The 22,764-nt window shown below is 39.7% G+C and overlaps 1 protein-coding gene across 23 annotated transcripts in view; it reads left to right on the top strand.

The window, feature by feature from the left end:
- Nucleotides 1-22,764, top strand: part of DLG2 (discs large MAGUK scaffold protein 2) — a 1,040,329-nt gene that overhangs the window by 960,418 nt on the left and 57,147 nt on the right. The gene's annotated exons all lie outside the window — the stretch shown is intronic.

The following is a 22,764-nucleotide window of genomic DNA, read 5'->3' as shown; positions in this document are numbered from 1 at the left end:
CAGGGACTTCCCCTGATCTCTACAATCTTTCAAAGATGACAGAGGCCCGGCTATGACGTTGGCCAGTTCTTTCTGCCCCCTTGGACCTGCATGGGTCAAATTCAGTCCTCAGCCACTGCTAGTCATTCTTATTCCTGAACCTCATCTCCAAGCACGGCACCCTGGGATACCTTGTTGGTGAATACTGAGACAAGGTAGGCACTGAGCTGCTCAGCCTTGTCTGTGTCGGCTGTCACTAAATCATCCACCCCATTCTGCAATGGACTCGTATTTCCTCTGTTCAGCCTTTTACGGCCAATGTAGGAGTAAAAGTTGTTGTTGACTTTGACACCCCTGGCAAGCCTCAACTCAGGCAGAGCTTTGGCTTTCCTGAAACCATCCCTACATGCCTGGGCAACACATCTAAATTCCTCCTTTGTAGCCTGCCCCTGCATCCACCTCTGTGTACTGCATTTTTGCGTATTACACAGGGTGCCAAGGATCAAACATCACACGGTAGTATCTCTAGTATCTCAAATTTTAAAAAAAGTTCAAGTTGCATCTTTCTTTTAAACATGCTTTATCTGTTCTCTATTTGTTAAGTCATGGTTTTCTGCAAGTTATTTTCCATTGTGCCTTTTTTATGCTCTAATTGGTTAACGTACATGAAATATACATATGAGCTGAAATGATTAACATCACCCTGCTCTGTTCTTGCTCTATCTGTCTCTTTAATGCTATATTTGGATGGTTCCTGGTCTCCACATCCTCCTCCATAGTATACCTTGTGTGGATTTCCATTAGTCCTTTGATGAACTACAGGCATCTTGCTCATTAATCCATTATCTAGGAGCTCGTGAGTCATGTTCTTCATTACTTCAATAGCACAGCTACAATCATTATGTTTCACATCTCTCAACCCTTCACAGCCATGCTTTTGTGTTTGTCTGGAACTCAAGAGTGAAGTGGATGGGATTTTCTCTGTTTAGGACTCAGGCTGTATTGCAGAAACCTAGCGGATGTTCACTGTGATTATAGTTACAGACATCTGTTATTTTTGGAGGTTGAGTGAGAAGCAAATTAGTGAGACTCCACTGTTCAGTACTTGTTCCCCAGGGCAGTGCTTTGAAACTATAGTCTATCCCATTTCTACTCTTGCAGTCCAGTTGTGAATTTCCAATGAGTTTTTCTAGCTTAGTTTAGGTTCAGTCCTTGCTGGGTTTCAGAAATAATGGGATTGCACTCATCTAAAAGATTACTCCATTCAGGTCCTTGCATCAATATGCAAATAAAATAGTAATTGAAAAAACACACCCAAAAATCAATGATGTATTTTAGTGTTCTAAGGATTGTGCTCAGTTGAATAACATCACAATTCACTTTGATGTAACAAGAGCATCACATTCAATGGTCTGGCCATTTTCTCAAATTTTGTAAGACATTTGTTAAACCATAATTAAACCCTCATGAATGCCTTCTGCTTCCAGTCTTTCTTCTCAAATGTATCACCCCTCATAATTAAGTGGGATGAGGGAAGCAAAAGAATTTTAACTACTTGAGAACATACTTCTACACCTAATACTACCATACAAATAATGCTGTTTCAACAGCGTTCCTTTCAGATTCATGTCAACTAGAAATGAAGAAATGCTTAAATTGTAGCAAGGCATGGTAGTGTAACAGTTCTCATGTTTTAATGTTCTCATTTTTTCAGGCTCTCCCAGACCTTTGTAATAACATAAATCTTTTCATTGCTGTCACATCACATCTACCTTATTGTAAATCCTATTCTCATCCTTTTCCTTTATGCTATGTAGGCAGAAGATAATCTAATTTTATTTGATAAACCTCTAGGTTTCGTTTAGTTAAACTCAGGGATCAGCTGCTCCTTTTAATGACAGGGAAAAAAGTATGTGAGCTTTGAGATAATCCCATTTGGTGACAGTTTGTGAAGGAGGTTAATGCATTTTTTGTGTGCCTTTACCAGTATTTGGTTTATTGTGTTTGCAGCAAATACTGCTCTTTACCTCTTTTATATCTTAAGGGAAAGCCTATGAGATTTCTTTCCATGGCACCATTTTTAAAGTGATGTATTGATTTATTTTCATTGATCTCACTGCACAGTGTTTAGGGAATTGATGTTGCCATTCAGCAACAGAGCACAGCCTTGTTCTCCCTCAAGTCAATACAAAATGGGTCAGACCTTGAACCACCATTCTCCATAGCGAATAGTTTTCAGTGTCACTCAAAGAGAACAGACTTCTTGGTCAAAGTAGAGAATTTAGCAGCCTGTATAAAAAATGTTATTGCTGATTGATGGGGGGAGAAACTTGGAAGTGACTTTGTTTAAAGTATTTTCCAAGGTGGCTTGTAGGACTAAGCAACCCTCAGGCAGCAGAGTGAGGATGCAGAGGCAGTGGGCATAGCTGACTCAGGTATTACCTGTAGAACTGATAAAAGTACATGCACCTTTCAGGCCATTTTATCAGCTACAGGAGCCCAGCTTTGGCATCACAACACCTCATAAAACATGGTCTGTAGAGGGTGATCCAAGGTGCCTAACTTAGTTACATAAATTCTGCATAGAGTAAATGGAAGTGTTGAGTAGGGAATTCAGTTTTGCTGTGCTAAGCAGGGTGTTTGGCCAAATGCGTCCTTAATGGAGCTCCCTTGCAGAGTACAGCAACACCTTAGGGGTGGGTTAAGTTCAATCACTCTGCCCTGGATTTAGCTTAGAGGAAAAAATAAATGCTGCAATGTGCCTGAATTCTCGGTCCTGCCAAAAACCTGGCTTCAGTCTCTGTATTAGGTATCAACTCTTCTGGGAATTGGAGACCAAAGTTGTAGAAGTGAGGATAGGCACTTTGCTGAACAGCAATGTCTGTTTAAAATGTAAAAGGAAAAGATGGTGGTGATGATGGTATTCCTCACATTTTGCAAAACACCCTGGCAAGTGCATATCCCTTTTCCCTGCATTATTGCTGTTTCAGTCAAAGCCAACCTGGAATCACTGATGATAGCCAGAACAGCTCATTCATCAATGCATTCCTCAGCCTCCAGTTGAGTGGTCCCCACCGATTTCTTTCTCCCAAACTTTAACCTTACTGACCTCTGGGTCACACTGTCCTTTCAAGACAAGGGGTGAAAAATGTCCTTTCCACATAAGGCAACCTGGTGATTAGAGTACTTTATGAAGACAAGAAATTCATAGCTTTGAACCCCTTCAGCCTGCTAAGGGAACTGCATTTATATCTCCTACTTCCTCAGAAGTGGCAGAACCTTCACTTTCCCATACTCAAGTAAGTCTCTAACCACTAGGCTACTAGAAGAAGGTAAATATCATAGATGCATTTTTGAATGGGAATAGCCTTTCCTGTTGTGGTTTCTCTGCATTTGTTTTTGTGTGCTTGTTAGGCATATTCAAAGCATGACAAGACTGACCCCTGTAGGGTTTCAGTGCAGTCTGAATATTTCTCTACTTTAAGTGTGAATTCCATAAATGTTCAAACAAGAGAGAGAGAGACATCCAGCTTCTCATAAATATGTGAGAGCAAATGTAGTCTAAAATACTTGGTTGACTGAAGGGAGCAGGAACTCTGAATTTTACAGTAAGACCTTGGTCCTTAAAATCCATCTATTTCAGGTATTAAAAATAGTCAGTCCATATCTTATTCTCAGCTTTGAGTCTCCAGAAAGTTTTGTCATAGACTTTATTCAATAGCCTTTTACCTTACTGTACTTCAGGTGACTATCAAAGAGGTAAGATTAGAAATAGTTCTCATTTTCAGGATCACCTGAAGCTTTCTGAATAGTGATCATCAAGAAAGTCCAAGACAATTACAGTCACAGTCATAGCTGTATCTAAAACAAATTGCATGCCAGCCTGAAATTTCATGCTGCTGTAGAGCTCTCAGAGCTGCTGTTTTCTCCCAAAGAAACTCTTGAACTAGCAGGCCATTTTAAAGACAACATGAATGATTATCAAAGAAAATATCATAGTTAATTTGCGAGCCATATTCACATTAATGCATTCATTTAACTCCAAAACAGGAATTCTAGCTGCTGCAATGTGATATGTTAGATATGGCTTTACCTCACCAACAAAATGATATTGTTTCTCAAAATACGTTATTGTGGCACAATTCTTTGGGTACGACTATGTCATCCAGATAATCAGCAGCCCGGTTTACACCCAGGGCCTTTATTGCTCACACTGTACTAACAGTTTACTCCCAAGCTCTCTTTTGGAGCAAACTAACTAGTTCCCTTCAAGACCAAATGTGGATAGGTTATTTTTAGGATGGTTCATTCCAGAGATTTCTTTGGGCAGCATGGCTAAGACATCACTGGGTTTGGTTCCCTTTGCATGACACTGTCTTGCAGACTAAGACATCCTCACGTTACCTGTTTAGTATATGCAACACTATTCCGGTGTCACGCTAGAAAACAGTCTGTGAGGCTACGACAGACTGTTCGCATTACTTCAGCCATTTTGCAGAGGAAGAATGCCACATTCATGAACTAAATATTTCTTAGGGCCATAGGACGGGACATGGGCTCAAAGCAACCCTTGAGCCCATTGCTAAGCAGTGTGGCTCATATGTCCTAGAGGGGATTAGCCTTGGACAGTGAGGCTGCAAATCAGTTGGCAGTACTGAGTACTCGCTGGTGCCGATTTGTCTAGCTATGTAAATGCGGTCTAACAACAAGGCATCTGCACCCTTTTATAATTAACATCTTTTAGGAAAAGTGTCCAGATTCAAAAAGATCTTCAAGACAAATCTCCCAGTCTAGATGAAACACAGTAGACAGTGAAACCATACATCTGGGTTATGTTAATTCAGAAACATCAAGGTATTTTTACATAGATGCCAAGAGTTATAAGAGCTGCTTCCCCACCCCCCACTCCAATATAATTATTTCACACATGCCCAGTATTTTCTGACAATCTCTGTCTTGTGAGGGTCAGTTTCATGGCATTTGTAGTAAAGCTGTACTGTTGTTTCTGATCTTGCTTCTCTTTAAAATTCTGCAGACGTTGCAAAAGGCCCAGCAGCTGTTGCTTTAAAATGCAGATAAGTAGGACACTATGTCACTCACGGGTGCCATCATTACAGGCCCATGTTACTGTTTTCTGTCAGCTAGAAGTTAATCACTTTATTTTTTACCCTGTCAATCATTTAGCAAGAGACAAGAACAAAGACATCTTGAGGGCATACATGTCATCTTTTTTCTCCGAGGCATTTTTTGCATTGGTATTTCTCTTATTTATTATGAGCTGTAAAAATATAAAAGTATTCCTTAAAACAATTCTTTAGACGTTGCTGCTTCAGCATTTATTTAACATCCAATTGAATAGTTTATTTGCCCTAGAAATACAAGCATTTTAATGAGTAAGGTTTGAGAAACAGTTTCCAGGAAATAAAGGCAAAAGGACCTAGATTCATAGTGGGAGATTTTCTCTGCAAATGAGAAATACTTGGATTAACAACAAAAAGAAATATGGAGCTGTATGAGGACATTAGAAGTATTCAACAGTTTGGTTAAAATCCTGATATTACTGTGCCAAGTTAGGAAGATGTGCATGCATCCAGTAGCTTGTAAACCTAAACACATATAGGTGGTTTTTTTAATTATTGTAAGCGCTAAGTCAAATTCTGTAACAAAACCACCAACATTGTAGTTTTTCATTAAAATGATGAATCAGTCAGTAAAATTTGTGTTGCAGAAGGATTTTCCAGCGTCGTTAAATCAGTGATGAGATTTCAATATTTGTATTCAGTGTAATGATGAAACGCTACTTAATAGTGGAAAACCAAAAGATTACCCAAAATAATATTCTATAAATTTATTCAAATTATTTTGACCGAAAATCCTTAGTAACTGTGCCAAGACTTTCAGGTAAAAATTCAGATCAAAAGTGCACTATCCCATTAAACTTTAGCCATCGAAAGAAAGAAAAAGGGAAGTCATTGTCTAAAAGAAATGTTTTGATAGTAACATTAAAATAATGATATCTTTCTGTCAATTAATGTTTTTTATATCTTTAAACTTTCGACGAAGGAAGGACTAGGTGAAGAAACAGACGCACAGACAGTAACTTACATAGTGTGAAGAAAGCCGTGTGGCCCTAGGAGCGGGTCCCAGCTCTATTTATGGGCATCTGCACTGTGCATGTACAAATGGCGTTTCAGTTTGAATTCCACAAGTATGACAGACATAATCATAAAAGTTGTCTTTCAAGCAGGTTGTCACAAGCCAACCGACTACTCTTTCAAGTTATATGGATCAGACCTAGTCCCCGAGTGGTGTAGGGTGAATGTGTGAAAGTGACCACGAAACTCAGCTGCATTTCCTTCCCACCCATTATTCTGCCTCAAATATTATCCGATAGCAGATCTTCTGAGACTATAAAAGTAGCCCTTGATGGATTTTTCTCTTTGGAAGAACGTTTTTAAGCCATTAAAATTTTCAGACTCTACAACATGCACTGGTTAATTGCATACTGTATATTATCTGTTAGTGGCTAAATTGCAATTCCCTCCATATCTTGTATCGTGAGAACAGTGAACAAGTGCCCCCTGTTCCCTCTTCCCTGAAATTTGTAGTTTCATTAACTTTTGTTATACTCTTTTCTTGGTCACCTTTTTTAAAGCTGAGAAGGCTTAGTCTGTACAATCGGCCCCTGTGAGAAAATCACCCTTATTGGCCTCTGCTCCTTCTCTGCCTTTTCCAGGTTCTCTTTGGGATGAGGGGTCAGGGTTGTCTGTAGCAGAGGTGTGTGGGTGCTGTATCATGGCATAATAACAATGATTTCTGTTTGGTTCTTTATTCATTTCCTTAAGTTGTAGGTACAAATTTGCCTTTTTCACTACTGCCAAGCACTGAATTCATGTTTTTCTAGAAAAATACACGTCTCCAGCATTTCTTCCCTGGAGAGTAATTGCTTAGCTTATGTATATCAATATGTACATTTACCAAGGACTGATATTCCCTATGCCTCCCTTTGCATTTATTGACACTGAATTTCATCAAGTATTTTACCATCCAGTCACCTGAAATTTTGAAATCCTTTTGCAAGTCTTCTCATTCAGTTTTTGGGTTTGCTACCCTTGACACTTCAGTGGTTTCAGTAAATATTACTGCTTCATTTTTCACGACCTTTTCTAGATCACTGAAGGGAATTCCTTTGGTGTGAAAAGAAAACCTTCTTTCTTAACCCTTGTTTCCTACCCTTTAAACATTTACTAATCCTTTGCTCCTAGAACACTATATCTTTTATATTTTATGACCTTTCATAAGGAGGTCTGGAAATCCAAGTGATATTCCTGATCCACGAGTTTACTGTTCCTCTAAAGAGGTTAAGTAGATCTACATGTTACTCATCAGATTTAATTTATTTGTGGTCTGCCTTTAAAAGACTGGCTTTGTATTTCCCACTTCCACACATTTGAATCATTCATCTCATTCTGGTAATTTATTACTGTTAATTCTATTGATTTGTTTTTAAACTTTGTCTACCGACACATCAAGTGCAGATGGTTCCACTGATTTGACAGGTCTGAAAGGCTCTTCTGTGGGTTCATCCTTAAACACATCCAGTAGTTGATTGTAAATAATTCATTTAGCTTTATTGCTATGGCCCTTTCTTTCCTGAGGTATCTTATTACACCCCAGTGCCCTGTGTAATTGGTATTTAGAATCTGAATGCTGCACAACCCTTACTGTAGTTATCTTCGCTGTTCTCATTCATGGCAGGGAAATGCCATCCATCCTTGCTTTATAAAAGCAGAGGCAGGGTCCCAGCGACAGGCATTTGGTAAAGGACACTGAGTAATGAAACATTCGTGCTTATAATTCCTCAAAATTATCTCCAGCTTTGAGCACTGAACTCCCAATGACTGATCTCACTGGCTAGAAGTTATCAGCTTTAAGGGGGGAGATGAATTAGATGCCAAGGATTGGATTCACGACAGCAAGTACACTGAGTTGGGATACCTACAGTAGCCAACCAGAAAAGCTAAGATAGAGATGTTTCTGAAGCTCTGACTCCTGCTGGTCTCCATGAGTCAGAGCTGGAAGGGACTACTTGCTGCCAGCCTGATTTCGGTGCCCACCTCCAGCTCTAGCAGGAGTTGGGTACCCCATTTCCCTCAGGCTGCTCTTACATGAGCTGCCAACAAGCATCTGAGGAGGTGGAAGACTATGTCGACAGTGCTGAAAATAATCTCTTAAGGCTAGGACAGCTTTTCTTTGTCCTGCTTTGTACCTTGGTTGTGAAAGGATTTGAGGGGGCACATCCTATTCTCAGTGTCCCTGCAGAGCATGGCAGTGCTGCCTGCCCCAAGCATCTGCTGCTCTCTGAACAGAGAGAGAGCCTGGATCAGGCACAGGCTCACACTGGAGATTAGCTGAAAACATAGACATCTCCACTGTTGCATGCAGGAGACCCCTCAGCCTTATGTAAAGGGAGGAATACTAATACAAACTCTTAAAAACAAATTAAGAAAATGAAAAATCTCAATCCACCTCACTAAAGACCAGTAATGCAATGCAACTGATCAATTAGTGGCAGTAAATTATTGCTACAGCTGCAGGAGCTACAAAGATCTTCAGAAGTGGCCCTGCTACGTGGGACCATATGTGGGAAGATTTTTTGAAATTATCCCTCAGAGGCAGTCACATGCTCAATGAGGGTTTGCTTAATAAATGGCTTTCTGGTAAAGATGCTAATGCCTGTATCTATTACTTAAAGGAAGAGCTCTTGCTCCTAACTTCAGGAAAGGATTTTAAGATACAGATTTTGAGATCATAAGGTAGAAGAACCTTCATGCAGTCTATTTTTTAAGGGTTTTTTTCATTTATATTTATTTCCTCACATTGTATTTTGTACTGACTTGCTTGTTTATACAGAAAAAATGAAAGTTGTTCATCGCAATGCAAGCTCGCTCTGTTTAGAGTCTTTCCATTAACTTGGTTCACTTTACAGATCTTACTGACAGAACTGCAGTGATAAACCATAGCTATGGAAAGGAAACATTTCAGACTTTGCTAGAGAAACAGATATTTCCTTAGCTGATGTTTGATGGGAAATAGTAAGTTAATGAGACAGAGACAGACACAAAACTGGTAAAAATATATTTGCACTGCTAGTCACAAATTGCATTAAACAACCAAATGGAGTTTGATCCTATAAGGCCAGAGGCAGGAATGGTAGAGCTAATGTAAGAGAAATGTTTGGATATTGGTGTAACAAAATGATTTAAAGACCACACATCTGGGAACCAAGTGCTGTGGTGTGGTCAATCTACAAAGGCAGATAGGCAAAGGTAGTTTGAAACTCCAGTTTACACTGTTTGGTGCTGTTTAATGCAACATAACGCTTTATATGCTATAGCAGCTTTCAGGTTGCTGAAGTAATCCAAATCATAAAATACAGCCCTCCATCAAGGAGACACAGGGTAGCCCTGGTCAACAATTCTCTGAGATAACATCGGGATTGACACATACATGTAAACTCCACAGCTCCAGAGTCCTTGTCCCTCCCTGGCCCCTCTGAGTTTTCCCAGCTCCCTGAGGTGTCTGGCAGTCCATGGGATGCCTATGCAGGATCCTGAGTGCTGGAAATTTTTCCTTCTCCACTGGCTGACTGGTGAGAGTCATCAGCTACACACAGGGAGAACTGTCCGCAAAATGAAGAGTTCAACCTGTTTCTCCTTAAGCTACAGATTTTTATGATTGGTCACCTGCAGATATTTCAAGTGTTTGGGGGGTGGGGCTAGGGGGTGGGGGGTGTCCATCTGGATTGATTTGTTCATTTTTTTAAACACTGAAAATTTTCCATGTTTTTTCTCCTGTCGGCACTAGTGCAAGTTGTGCAGGCAATTAGAGTTTCCCACCTTCCATATCTATTTTCCTCTATAAAAGTGACATCAATATTTTTTTCCAGCTATCCTGGCTCTGAAGAAAGGTGCATCTGGCCAAGTGCCCCTCCTGTGACAGTGGTTAGCAGCAGACGATTAGGGAACATATAGGAACAGGGAACATATGGTCCAATCCTCTCCCCACTGTACACCACAGCCTTCTTCAAAGAAAGCATCTTTACTCAGTGCCTAAATCACCCACTAAATTGCATTGCTGTTTTCATGTTGGAAGTGAACAAATACAAAGTTTCCATGGCTTGCAATTGAGGCTATGAAATACTAACATGACTAAGAACTGGTCCAAGCAAAAAAATCTTGCTGAATGTTTCAAACAATCTTGTCCACATGAAGTGAAAGAAAAACAGCTCTTCAGTCAGACATTTGTTTGTTCGCTTTCTTGCTTGTTTGTTTTTCCATGACTCCCTGGGCTGTCAGAATCAAAAAAGAACTTACTTTTGGGTCTCTATTCTGTCATTCTGTAAGACTCAATTCATTTTAATGGCGCAGGTTTTGTATAGGCAAATGCTAAATGACAGTGTAATTTACACTGCAGGCTTTTCCAGCAAAATATGTAGCTTCAGTATATGCTTCCTTCTATTGAAATCAGATTGCACCTTTTATGTTTAATTTTCCCATCACAGCCATTGATACGGCCACTTCACCGTACTCTTTGAGCATTTCACAATACTCTCCTTAGTAGGGAAACAGGGCATCAAATTAGAGAAATGTTCACACCATCTACACCAGCCTATTTTCCTCATTTAATATAAATGCTCTGGATTCTTTCTTTCCCATAGGTACCTAGCTCTCTCCTTTACTCTCTAGGAAGTTTAGTTTCCTCTAATAATCTCTACATTGCACTTGATTTGTTTTCCCAAAACACAAACAAAAGAAAGCCTTCTCTACTATAAGCTGACAGTCACATGGAGGGTGCCTACACTGCCCGAAGATGAGCTACCAGATATGCTGTAGTTCCTAATCATTACAGTACAGCCATATCAGCCATGGTGAAGTATGACTTTAACACAGCTATAATGCTCTCCAGGTTGGTTTAGTATCGGTACACGATTCTGAAGAACATCACTTGAACTTGTGCATAGCTTGAGCATATCTGTACCACCCTCAGTTACATACATCAAGGAACTTTTAAGCAAAGTGAACTATTTTTACCCACTGCAGAAAATTCTGTCTCTCAGATACCAAAGATTGACTGCCGTTTTATACAGAATATATATTACAAATTCTTGATATGTCCCAAAGTGATAAATATGACCTGAGATAAATTCCTGTGTCTCAACATATTTTATACATCAGTCCTTCCGAATAGATAAGACCATAGGTAATTTAGCCTGGAGAAGACCATCCTAAGGTTGTATGTCTAACCCCCCTCTCAAAGCAGAGTCAGATTCAAATTTACATTAAGTTGCTCAGGGCCTTGTCCAGCTGAGTTTTTAGTTTCTCCCAAGATGGCCAAATGTCTGTAGTGCCCCACCAATGCTCACCATCCTCCTGGTGAGACTCTGCCCTCTCCCACATGTTCAGAGCAGCTCCACTAGCGATGAACTGATTCCTGAGTAACACAAATGTGAATGCGGTCCAGTGCTGTTTCTTATTCCTACATGGTTTTTTATATCAAGGATGGATTTCCAGAAAATTTTTTGTCGTGATTTCTCTACTGGGAGAGTGAGATTTGCTCCTCCTTTCTATGAGTGTTGACATCATGCATCTTCCTTGGTAATGGCAAGGTTTGTTTTTCTTATAGAGGCTTTTCCTCCCCCAGAGTAGAATAGAATAGAACAGAACAGAACAGAATAGTCCAGTTGGAAGGGACCTACAAAGATCATCTAGTCCAACTGATGACACTTCAGGCTGACCAAAAGGTAAAGCACATTGTTAAGGGCATTGTCCAGATGCCTCTTAAACACTACTAGGCTTGGGGCATCTACTGCCTCTCTAGGAATCCTCATCAAATGCCTCAGCAAGCAACATAAGATGAGGAAGTTTTTGGATCAGCCCATGATGAACATGACATGCAAAGACATGCTTAAACTGATCTCTTCTACAACCTTCCCAGCTACAAAACCGTTGTGTAGAAGACATTATTCAATATTTTTTTTAAACAACAGAGGAAAGATGCCAGCATAACCTATAAGCCAGTGAGGGAGTTACGGATCATTTATAGCTTCCAAAGACATAAACTAGATTTTTGTCATTGCTGCCTCAGTCTTGTATTTCCTGCCCATACACATCTAACCTTAAGGTGTATCATGTTCAAGCTTCCAGCCTGACACAATTATTTGATTCAGGCTTAGGAAATGGTGGTGGTGTATAAGCTTTCAAAATGAGTTTTACATGCTGAAATATGCAGGTAACGTTTTAAAAATGAATTTCATAGAAAATATTTACTGATGAGCAATATTAGAAAAGCAACTGCACCCATAAATTATTTTCTACTACATACAATGTGTTATGGCACAAGTAAATCTCAATGCATAGCTTTAAGTACATGTAATTTGCTTGAAATTAGTCAGATTACTGAAATACAAAAGAAAAGCATTTTAGGAGCTTGACTCACAAGACTGCTGTTATTACTTTGCCTAAACTTAAGGACATGGCTTTTGACAGACATTTCCCATCTAAAATTAATTGCTAAGCAGAAGTAAGGGTTCATGGTAATTTTTTTTTCTACAGGAGAGAGGAATGTCTTAAAATCAAGGTAAACTTAAGCCAGTATACATAGAAAAATTTCATGGCAGAGGGAGGGAGAACAACACAGCTGGTTTTCCTGGAAGATTTATTTTTAGGCTTTTTATTGCCATGAGAGTAATTTTAAATGAAGATATTAAAAGGAAAGGTGCCAGTTCTTTTGCTTAGTGTCCTTACTTAAATTAGAAATTACACACAGAACAAGGAAGTGTCATTATGGACATCACCATCAAAACTCTGAGCTTTTTCAATGCAAGCAGGCAAAAAAAAAAAAAAAAGGCTTATCCTAGGTCCTAGCACCATCCAAAAGCAAGGAATCAAAGTGCTTCTGTTGCCACACCAGACCTTCATCTTGTCAGCCTTGGAGCAGCTTAAGGCAAATTCTGTCAGTCTTAAAGCTGCTTAGGGTAACGTTTTCAAAGTAACTCAGCAATTCAAAGTCTAATCTTCATTGAAAGTCAACAAAGCCTAGGCCCAGATGTGCTTAATTTACCTTTAAGAATGGGAAGCAGGAACTTCTGATGTTACCCTTAATGCTGCTTTTGAGCCCCTGCAAGCTAGGGCTCGCAGGGAAGGCGGGTGTGGATAATGCAATGGAGTGAATGATGAGCTGCAGGGAGCTCAGTGCAGCATGGGCTTAATTTTGTGTTTAAAGGAGAGAAGCTAAGAAATTCAGCATCATCCTCTTGCAACTTTGTTTAATAAATATTAAAATACATATTGCTCCTGTTAAATATTTTGGGTAATAGTGGTTGATCTGCACTTTTTGCTTCAAAGTCTGTTTCCAACAAGACTTTCACGCATAGTAAAAACACCGAGTCTAACCATTAAGAAAAAGAAACAACCACAATGTTTTGACACTGATGAGGTGACACCTAAGACCATTGGTTTTATTTGCCCTTTCTGTTTGTTTCTGCATTTGTGTATTCTGGCATCTTATTTTTGAGCTTTTCTACATGAGAAGTGGATGCTAATGAAAACTGAGCTTTTGAGGTATTTATTTGACTCTAAACGATAGATGGAGGTTTATATAAAACATCATCTACTAGGAAAACATTCAACTCAATCACAGAATAAAACTTAGTGGGATAAACCTCTTTATGACAGGTAAGCATTGACAGGTAATAATTCAAGGAACCCACAGAACTGGTTGACCAATTAGTACATCTCTTCTCACAGCTGCTGCTTTTTCAGGCAAACTTTCCCTGTTAGTTCCATTATAGTTTATAAGATTTCAGCTGAGTTCAGCTCAGGCCTTTGGCACTGTTCCATACTTGCTGATTTCTAGAGTTCCACCTTGTAAATCTGAAACCTTTAGAGATTTCATGTTTGGCCTCATGAACCAGAGGTTACGCAGAGTCACTTGACCTTTGTGACATAAAGATACAGCTTTAGACTTCGACAGCATTTCAATCTTTGCAAAATCACCCTTCTTTGAAAGCAACAAAGTCAAAACCAAACATTAATTGCATTGCTTCCAGTTAAGTTTGCTAAAACACAAATGGCTCTATCAGCAACCTCCCACTGATTGAGTAAACTCTTAATGAGCTCTTCAAGTTTTGGCCTAGAGACAAAAGGTTTTCATGATTTCTCAAACAGTTGCATCCAGCAGAGTTTATGGATTTAGTACGTTTCTCCATGTTAGGCAGGAGAATTAATTTCCATAATAATTTTCCATTGTTTTCCATGGTGTAGTTCCCGTATGTATGTGGCTCCTCAGTATTTCAGCAGAACCCAGTCAGCTGACACAATAATACTGGAAATCTTAACTTCTTCCTCTTTCATTGTCAAAGGACAACATATGAAGCCAAGCAGAAACCATTACTAAGAAAGAGCTGTTGCAAATATCTTGACTTTTCCAAAATGCTCTCTCTCATCAAAGGCAGAGCAGCCAACGTTCTGTCTCGTTAATAGTTTCTCCTAGTCTTTGCCTGTCTACACTTTTTCAATAGCTGGAGAACAATTCTTTTTCAAAAGCAATTTCTAAAGGTTGAAATGTATAAACAGATTTATTATGATATGATCAAAAGAGCGCTTCCATGCTAGGAAAGTCTGCAGATTTACCCACCTCTTACCCTTCTTGCAACATAAGTAAGTAAGAATGTTCTGATTGACAACACTCCAGTTGATTTCAGGGCGAGGGGGGGAATATTCCATTTTACTGTCGCAATTGTCCGAATTTTGGCTGGTGGTGTCTTTTTCAGTACTAGAGGCATTCTGCTTAGTCCATTTCTTAATCATTCTTTTTGTTGACATTATGTTCAAATTACACAAATCATACATGCAGCTCATTTTTCCATAGGAAGGCTCTCTCTTACTTTAGTTCTCCACATCTAATATCCTTGTCCAAAAAAACCAAGGAAGCCATCATATATCTGGCTGGTAGTAATAATTATGTTTTCAGTGGGGTTCCTTCGTGTGCTGAAAATTTTCTTTTGATTATAACCCAGTGGAAGCACAATGAATTCTGTGGGCAGCCTAGCCAGAATATAATTTTAAAAGCTCCTAACAGATACGGGTCATGATTAGGATGAAGAGAAAGCAAATGCAAGCTACAGGGTAACTGAGACAGCTACCTTGCAGACCCTTGAAAGCTACTGTAATATTTAAAACTACAGTAAACCGATTACTTTAAACATACGTATAAATGCGGTGCCTTTTTACAGTGTATTCTGTATTAGAAGGAGGATACACCTGGGAGCAGGGAGGGAGAGGCGTGGCTACAGGCTGTGCTACACAGATTCACAATGTTCATTTTAAGTCTCATTGTCTTTGAAAGAAATGTTTTCTTTTATTTATTTTATCTTACTTATTTTCCAGGGGAGGGGGAAGAAGTCCCTAAATTAATATTCTCTGACTCAGCAAATTAGTTAATATTTTTTTGAAACTAAAAATGGCAGAATAACTGTTTGGCTCCTGTGTCAAACTATGCAATTCACAGGTTGCAGTTTCAGGCGGCTTACCCAGTAGTCTGGCCCTGGTTTGACATGCAGGCACATTTCCTTTCTGGATATGGATAACCTTAAAGGTCACATCACAGGAATCTGTGATGAGATGCTGCAGAGATTCCTCAGACAGAAACCAGAGATGCAGTCAAGCAGCAGTTTCACTTAGTCTGCATGGGAAGGAAAACAAACAAACCCAAGAAGAACACAAATTTCACATTATTTTGATGCATAATGCACAGGCCAGGACAAGGTCAGTCAAAAATGACCTAATTTCTTTAAAAAAAAAAAAAAAAACAAAAACCAAACAAACAAGAAACCAAAAAAAACTTAGAACAAACCTGGCTTAAGTTTTCCAGTTTCTGTGAAATTCAAATCTCACTCACAAGTCTGAGGTTTTATTGTGAAATCTCACACACAAATTCAGGAATGCTGAAGAAGCACTCCAGAATCGAGATGCTACCACAGATCTTCTCTGGAGTTTCTCAAAATGCCTAAGGCCAAATCTAATTAGTGTTCTGACCCAAGGCAGTCTCCCAGCTTCAAAGCAAACCTCAACGCTGCAAGTGTGGAATACACTGAGTACAATGCAAGTGTATTTAAAAGCTTCTGCATTTATCACAGATGATACTGCAGCCAGTTTTTCCCAGTCAATAAATTATGGAAAGAGTCCATGCACATGCTCACAGCTTGATACCGGGTTCAGGTGTTTGCAAGCAGAAGGGGAATTCAATTTGGCACTTTTATGCCCTGTGAGATGCTGAAGAAACAGAAAGTGGGTGTACCCTGAAATGAATTCCCCTTGCGCCAGCACAAAAGAAGACATGAAAGAGCTTCATTTTCTCAAGCAGCCTTTCGGTTCCTGCTGGAAGAGCTTAAAGTCAGGAGACCTGGGAGTAATATGAGTTCTGCCCATGTCCACAGCTGAAAGACTAAAGCTGCCAGTCCTTCCTCACCCTGGGCTGTGAGAGATTTTGCCGTTATCATAGGACCTCGTATGGTGTTTCATAGTAAGACCATGGAAGCGCAACATACTGATTTGATATGCTTCTGGAAAATGTTGATGTACATTTTTCAGTACAGAAGAACCCATCTTCTGCAGAGAACATAAAGTTCCTTTTGGGTGCTACAGACCCCAAAAAGCCCATCGACAATGTAAACATTGGTTCATAGGAGCCGACATTAAGAATCATGGTCGGATCTGCAAAATGAACAAAATATTCCCTAAGGACAAGTGGCAGTCCTCTTTCTTGATATAAACACCATAAAGAATATATCTCCCTCCCTTTAGTGATTTTTTTTCTGGAACTAATACTGCAGTCTCCAATCCTTTTTTCATTGAAATCCATGGCATAACTGTCTGCCAAATTCCCACTAGGAGCTAAATGATAAAGAATGGCTTGGACTGAATAGAGAAATTGCTGAATGAAGTAAAGAAATAATACGGTAGCAAACAGAAAAGGCTTGGATGCAAATGTGCCTTAAGGGCAGCTTCACTCCCTCAGGGTCTCCGTGAGCACTATCAGCTATGCTAAAACCCAAAGCTACACACGCCTGGGAGCATCTCCCAAGGCCCACCGCAACAGCCTGTATCCCATCCTTTATGTCCTCCTCTCCACCATAAAAGGGAGAAGCATCCAGGCTGCTGGTGGGAATGGTCCCTGACCTGTGCTAACTTCCAAAGGGAACATAGCAACCACATTGCAGTGCCCTGGCGTGGCTGAATTCAGTGGTGCCCAGCAACAGCACAAGGGGCAACAGGCACACGCTGAAGCATGAAAAGCTCCACCTGAATATGAGGAAAAGCTTCTTTACCTTGAGGGTGACAGAGCACTGGAATAGGCTGCCTAGAGAAGCTGGGGAATCTTCTCTGGAGACATCTAAAACCCACCTGGATGTGATTCTGCACATCCTGCTCCATGAGAACCTGCTTGAGCAGGGGGTTGGACTAGATGCTCTCCAGAGGTCCCTTCCAACCCCGACCATCCTGTGATTCTGTGATAACACAGATGCTGTTAACACTGTCCCTCTCACCCCAACTGCAGTGATTAAGTTGAGAGACTCAGCTTCATGAAGACTTGCAACATCATTAAGATAGGGAAAAAGGAAAGAAAGGAAAAAACAATAAATTAAATTAAAGGCAAGGCAAGTTGTAAGTACAAAGCCAAACTTTCAGATCTTTCTTGTTGAAATCACATTGCTGTAGTATACTCCTAATAAAAGCTGTTCTTCAAAACAGTCCCCTCCAGCTTTTTCAGTGGAGGTGACGATGTACAACAGGACCATCCCTAGCACAGGGGCTGTTCTGGCAGCCCCCAGTCGCAACAAACAGCATCTAAGAGCTTCCCACACCTCACAAGGACAGAGCAACTTTTTCATATGCTTTACACATAGGATTTACCTGTTCAGCTTCTCCAGATGTAAACAAGACCTGGAGAAGTCAAGTCTTTACTGACATGCCACTCTGTGAAAATTTAACCCTTTTAATAGCATCTCAATTGTATTGCAATGGCTGTTTCTATCACAGAGCTGCTGTGCTCTCTGTTGTAGCTATAGAAATTAATTACACTAGGGTTTCTTTCACTTTCTTCTAATGTTTTCTTCAAGCTCAGCCTGCAAGTGGGTGGAAATCCACCTATTATTGAGAGTGCAGAAAAGACAGCTATGAAACTTGGGGTCTGATTCTGACTATGATGCCAAATCACTGTCTAAAACCAGACGAATGCTTAAACCTCTGTGCACTGTATTTCCCCATCTGTGAAAAAAAGATAGGGCAGGGGGTAGGGGGTTAGATGTGGAGAAGAAGAAGAAGAAAGTATCTTTCCCTTATGATGATGCTATAAAACCTGATGTCTGAGAATCTTTGCTAAGGAAATTCTCAGAGGAAAGAGTAATATCCTTAAGTGGTGTAAATGCAGATATGCTGGCAGATTGCAGAAGAGTTAAGACTATTTACGGAAGCTGAAGATCTCTCTTGCTAAATGTTGTCATTTCATAATCAAGTGAATGGCAAAGAGCAGTCTGTAAATTTATGTACAAACTCCCATCTGTGCCACAAAAAGAAGAAAGTAATCTCAAAGATGCAAATAAGTCTGCCACACGGTACCTGAAGTGTAAGAAATTGAGATTACTGGTCATAGTGCAGGGATATGGGAGTTGAAGATTTGGGGGGTTTGCACTGAACATACAGGAGCATTCAGCAAAATATATTGCTGTGCTGTAAATTCATTAATATCCCTTGCCTTGTTAAGATCATGAAGACCACTAACTCACAAATGGCGTTTACAGCGTTAGCTGAGGAAGCTAGGTTTCTCTCTTAAATTCCCTTTTCTGCCACAGGCTTAGCAAGATCAATTAGTCTTTCTGTACCTTATTTTTCATTTTTAAAATGCTGGTAACAACATAGGCATGGTGGGTGCCAATAGGCTGCAATATATGGGATTGCACAATGAATTGATTTTCTATTTCCTTAAAGCTAATGTATTTTCTCCTGTCTAATGTTTGTTACCCTAGATGCAAGAATACATGTCATTAGAAATAGAAATTTACTGCACAATGCAACTTAGCTTTTGGACATACCTCAGATGTTGAAGTATGTATGCTAAGTGGAAGGAAAAAAAAGTCCCCATTTTAGTGGTCTTCACTTCCACGTAGATCCCTCACTGCATGTTTGGCAGTATCACAGCTTGGCAATGGCAGTATTTTCATTTCAAAAAATTTTTGAGGAATGCATTTTCATGCTGTTGTGAAATGCTTGTCTCACATTTTACGCTGATGTGGGCTCCTAAAAATTATTAAGAAGCACCCAAGTGCAAAAATAAAACCTGTTATGTTCTGTCCAAATTACTGCTGATATTAGCCTAGTGTAATGATCACTTCTGAAGCTTGGAATAATATCAGGGAAGCAAGGCTCACTTAATCTTAAATATTTGTGATATCCAGCTTGTTCTAAATTTTTGCAGCTCATGCTTCACTTCTCAGAGCAGTGGTTTTGATTTTCTACAAGCAGGAGGCTTTCACCAAGCAGAGAGCAGCAATACTTAGCACTTGAATAGCACTTTTCACTTTCAAAATACTGTACAGATATTAAACCGTTTTCCTCAAACTCATGGAAAAACTGGGAATTGAGAAAAAAAATTAAAGATGTTAATGGAAATCCCATGCATATAATTTCTGCCTGTGATAATCACACCCATTCCTTTTGCTATTTTTCTAATAAGGGAACTAAGATGGCCGAATCATGATTTCACCGCATTTGTTTAACTAGTTTGCAGCAAGCTCTGTTCCCTATCTCAGTGTTTTATCCAAATCTGACAGTAATCACTGGGCTTGCTATATTTGTAACCTCAAAATGTGTTATCTATCCTATGTAACCCAGGGTCTTGTTTGTGAAATGCACTGTCTAGAAGATACTGAACAGGAATTTTTCTGGTGCTGGTGTGATCATGACATCGGTGACAGCTCTAAAATTAAAATTAAGTAATTTAAATTGATCTCCTTTGTTATTAAAAATTGACTATCCCAGTTCAAAGGTAGACTTAATCAGCTGACTGGAAAAAAGAGCCCTTACTGCCATAGAAAATGTTCTGTTCTGTACGATCCCACAAGAGCTGAACAGTGGATGCAAGCAGCCAACTGAGGATGTAAAACACTTGGAAGAAGCACTGCCTTTTAAGATGTGCTTTTATCAGTTGTGGAGAAAAAATGGAGCAGCTGTTAGTATCCAAGCCTGTCAGATAAGTGCTATTAGAAAGCTGTAAGTTTATTGAGTTTATTATTCTTTAAAATTGCAGTAGAAGACACTAAAAATGAGTTACAGCTCAGTGCCTTGAAGAACTGCTTGAGCAACCCATGAATAAGCCAACTCAGCTATATGAAAAGGTATAGTCATGTTAGCCAGTTCAGAAAGCTCTTTAGCTCTGTTGAGGAGGCTCTGCCTCCGGTATCTGCACTACGTGTGCTTGTCTTCTCTAGCATCACCTCTAACGCGTCACCGAGAGAGGCACTGTGACGTGTCTTCATGGGTTAAATCCTCCAGCTGCTTTGAATAACACATCTTGGCTGTTTCTTTTAGACATTTCATTTTGGAAGAGTATTTGTCTGGGGGAGTTACAGCAGGCAGGTCCTGATCTAACTGGAAGGAAAATATGGTGCTCATCTCTCAGAGAGGGGTGACGGGTGTCTGTACCAGGGTGGGTCTCTTGCCGGTTGCTTATATCCTCTTCTCAACGAAATATTTCGCAAAGACGCTACTACATTTTAGCCTTTCCTCTGATATTCCCTATGGCATGGCAGAACCTAAGGCATTCAAATCGTACTTACAGCCTGAGAACTGAAAGGAGGAGGTGAGGATGAATGTGTCTACATGCATACAAGGGTGCCTAGAGTGAAGATCTCCATTTGTTTTATAGCTGTGCCAACTGCCACCTTGCAAAAGCATGTTTTACAGAGCCAGCAATGTTATCAAAGTTGTAAGATTAAACACAGCTATGCTATCAGCTTAAACCTCCTCTGAATCTGAAATATTTAGGAAAGAGCACTGAAGACAGCTCTCATCTCATTTTCATTTACTAATGGAGTAATCAACATCTGTAGAGCACGCAGTCACAAAATCTTTTGCTCAATGAAAAGTGTGCTCAAAAATTCTCTTGTCTGAGATCTATAATCCCATTTTAATTAGCATTGCACATGATTACTCCAATCAGAGTAAGTCAGCAGCAAACATTGCCATCTGCATTCATGGTTAACATCAGCTAGCATAATGGCAGTCAGTGATTTTAAGTTAATACGAGGGTGCAAATGTCTTTTCAAGGACAAAGAACATTGCTCTACTTTCTTTCTACTACTTAGCTTTTGAAACACACCCTTCATCTTAGAACTTGCCAAATATGGGGCATTTCCAGTTTGGCATGTGTTTTACAGCTGGGATGTGACAGTCTTGCATATTCTCTGCAACAGAAGATGCAGTCATTTGTTTTGAATAATTTAATTATGCATGGATGCAGGATTGTATTACATCTGCCCAGTCTTCAGCAGGGTTGCCAACCATGTGGTTAGAATGTCAAGGTGTTGATAGGCTTCTATGGCAAGGTATACAATTATTTAGTGAATTTTTAAGACAATGACTGTGCAATACAGTGGTAAAACTCAGACCACTGCATGCTGTTAAGGGCCATAGGGACAGGATGATAACGTTGCTTGCGTGTGCCCTGCTATTTCTCCAGAGATCTAGTGTCATTAATTGGTTAAGAAGAGGTGATGATGATACTTAGCTGCTTCTGGATTTCTGTGCTGCTTCATCACATGTGCTCACAGAAACCCTCATTTGAAAAAGCAGCAGACAACCTGCTACTGATAAGAATCTTTTATGAGTGAACATTTTTACTAAGATACAGCCAAGTTTTTATAGGAATTTCAAAGGTTACATGCAGTCCAAGAACATCTACCAGGAAAGACACAAGCATATCTGAGCTCATGAATTATGTAAAATTCAGCAGTCTTCATCCTCAGAGAAGGGAATTATTTGGGCTTTTCTGAAGATGTTAGTGCCTGACTAAACTTTTTAAGAGAAGACGTATTCCAAATACCATTATTTCCTCCTTCTGAACCAGAACTTTCACACAGGATGAGGGCTTATGAGAGCTTTTAAATTATTTTGGCTGCATAGTTACGACTTTGATAACCATTTTCTATTAACTTCTCATTATGAGAAGTAGCCTTGAGTATTTTAAATCTACCCATAAAGCTGCTGTAATCATTCTCTGCAATTACACTACAATACACAACAATTAATTATATCAAATCCTTCTCACAGAAGTGTTTACCAGGGAGGAGATTGCCATGGCTTTATTTCTGACAATAGAAGAGTAGGAATTATTATACACCTCTTGGGGTTTTACTGATCTAACATTTCTGAAGTCAGGGCTATAATGATATTATTTTCCCTATAGGAAATAAACATCAGTTCTTGACAGACATGATCTTTAAACAGTATTTTACATGGGGAAAATATTCCCATGTATTTTTTCCTGTAAGAAACCAAGATCTGGATGTTTAGCTAAATAACTCCAATGAGCAACCTGCACTCATGGACAGCCTTGCTGGGATTCATGTACAGGGTCTTCCCCTGAGAAACTGGAGGGTCCCTATCCTGCAGACTGCTGGTGCATGTGCCAGGCATAGGACTGGACAAGGCTGAGAATTGGTATCAC

Source organism: Falco peregrinus, chromosome 4 (genome assembly GCF_023634155.1).
Source record: "Falco peregrinus isolate bFalPer1 chromosome 4, bFalPer1.pri, whole genome shotgun sequence".
Classification (NCBI taxonomy): Eukaryota; Metazoa; Chordata; class Aves; order Falconiformes; family Falconidae; genus Falco; species Falco peregrinus.
The sequence above is the reverse complement of the archived record's forward strand: the minus strand, read 5'-3'. Positions and strand labels throughout refer to the sequence as shown.